The sequence below is a fragment of the Penaeus chinensis genome, chromosome 8 (assembly GCF_019202785.1).
Source record: "Penaeus chinensis breed Huanghai No. 1 chromosome 8, ASM1920278v2, whole genome shotgun sequence".
Lineage (NCBI taxonomy): Eukaryota > Metazoa > Arthropoda > Malacostraca > Decapoda > Penaeidae > Penaeus > Penaeus chinensis.
The window spans coordinates 1,696,255-1,698,754 of NC_061826.1; positions in this window are offsets into that span (position 1 = coordinate 1,696,255).

Below are 2,500 nucleotides of genomic sequence, written 5' to 3' on the forward strand. Positions count from 1 at the left end.
ATCTGCTTCTCTATTAAACACTTCATTCGTCCTTTCACCATCTTCATCGCCTATTACTAATCGCCGTACTTTTTATCTTCTTCTTCCTCTTACTTTCTGTTATTCCCCATTTTCTCTCTTCCTCCTACTCCTCCTCCTACGTTCTGTCATCTCTCATTTTCTCTCCTCCTTCTTCCTATTCCTTTCTGGTATCCCTTCCTTTCCTCGCATCCTCTTCTTCCTCCCCCTCTCTGTTTTCCTTCCTTTTCTCACCTCCTCCTCTTCCTCCTCCTTTCTCTTATCTCTCATTTGCTCACATCCTCCTCTTCTTCCTCCTCCTTTCTGCTAACAGTCCTTTCCTCCCATCCTCTTCTTCCTTCTCCTTTTCGTTATCCCTCTTTTCCTCCAATCTTTTATCCCCCCCCCCCCTCTCTGTTCACTTCCTTCTCCCCCACACCTCCTCTCTGTTATCATTGCTTTTCTCACTTCCTCCTCTTCCTCCCTCCCTCCTTTGTTATTCCTCCTTTCCTCCCATCCTCTTCTTCCTCCCCCCCCTCACTGTTTATCCCTTTTTCCTCCCACCTCCTCTCTGTTATCCCTCCTTTTTCTCACCTCCTCCCGTTCCTCCTCCTCCCTGTTCACAGTCCTTGAGGCAGAGGCGCTGCAATCCCCGGGCTGGCGGTGCGGTGGGGGCTGAAGTGTCTCTTATCGGACCGGACGCGGGAGCTGATAAGACGGGGCACTCCTTCCCGCCGTGCCTACCACGTGGGCATCGGAGGGTAGGGCATGGGGTGGGGTGGGGGGGCGGTGTAGACGTCTGGGGGAGGGGAGGGAGACGGGGGTAGGAGGGGAAGGGGGGAGGGAGATTGGGGAGGAGGGGAAGGGGGGGAAGGGGGGAGGGAGAGGGGAAGGGGGAAGAAGGGGGGGGGGCGGGGAGGGGGTAGGTGGCTCGGATTACTGCCAGGAACAGCGATTGGGTGGGCAATAGAGCGAAATCTTTCTCTCTCTCTCTCTCTCTCTCTCTCTCTCTCTCTCTCTCTCTCTCTCTCTCTCTCTCTCTCTCTCTCTCTCTCTCTCTCTCTGTTCATTCAGCTTAGGGATAGATACACATACGTACTCAAGTCCGTCCGTCCGTCAGTCCGAATGGCTGTCTGTTTCCAAGACTTTCTCTCTTGCGCGATCACTCACTTACCGTCTGTCTGTCTGTCTGTCTGTCTGTCTGTCTGTCTGTCTGTCTGTCTGTCTGTCTGTCTGTCTGTCTGCTTGCTTGCTTGCCTGCCAGCCTGCCTGCCTGTTTGTATGTCTCTTCCTCTCGCACGCACATATACACACACGTGCGCGCGCGCTGTATACACAAGCGTGTCCGAATGTATACACACGCATGTGCCTGAGCCAAGAGAGCATGTCTGCGCATAAATAAGAGTGAGAAAAGATTATGAAAGTTTCTATCGATTGCCTTTACGTACACAGTCATCCTTCTCTCTCAAACTCTCGTCTCTTTCCCTCTTTTTATCGTACGTCTCTGTCGGTTTGTCAGCTGTTTTTTGTCTCTCTTTTTACCGCCCTCTTCTCAATTTCTTTCGTCCCTTCCTTTCCATGATTATTCAATATGTATCTGTCTTTCTCTCCGTCTTATTCATGGTCACTGTAATTCAGATTTAAACTCTCTCTCTCTCTCTCTCTCTCTCTCACTCACACATTCATTCATCTCTCTCTCTCATTAATCGTCGACCCCCCTCCCTTCTCCGTTAAACGGCCTCTTTCCTTTCCTTCCCTTATTTATTCATCTTTCCTTCGTCTCTATAACCCCCCCCTCCACTCCCTCCCCCACCCAGCTCACCCTCAAACGCAGCGCCGCCAAACGTGCCAATTTCTGCGGCCGCTTGACGTAATGAACCTGAGATAGCTTGTAAGAGACGGGATAGGGTTTGGATAGGGTGCTAGGGCTGGTAAAGGGGGGGGGAGAAGGGAGAGGGGATAGGGAAATTGGGGGATGGGGGGGAGGGGGAGGGGGTGGGGATGGGGGGGGGGGGAGGGGAGGGGGGGGATGGGGGGGAAAGGGAGGGGGAGGGGGGGGGGAGGGGGGGAGGGGGGGGAAGGGAGGGGGGGAGGGGGGGGGAGGGGAAGAGGAGATGAGGGGGGAGGGGAGATGAGGAAGAGGAGGGGTAGGGTGGGTAGAGGGGGTCAAGGGGGGTTTGGGGAAATATCAAAAGGGGGGGGGGGGTCCCTCCTCTTTCGTTTCTCCTCTCTCCATTTGTCCTGTCTTTCTTCTTCTTTCTTCTTCTCTTCTCTTTCCTTTTCCATTCCCTCCCTCTTCTTTTTTTTCCATTTACCCTCTCTCTTTTTTCCCATACCCTTTTTTCATCTAACTTCCTTTATCCCCTCCATTTTCCTCATCTCCCTTTCTTTTTTCTTCTTTCCCTCTCTCCCCTCTCTCCTCATTCAATTCCCCGGCCCTTTTTCTCTTCCCCCCTCTCTTTCTCTCTTTCTCTCTTTTTCTCTTCTTTTTCCTCTTTCTTCT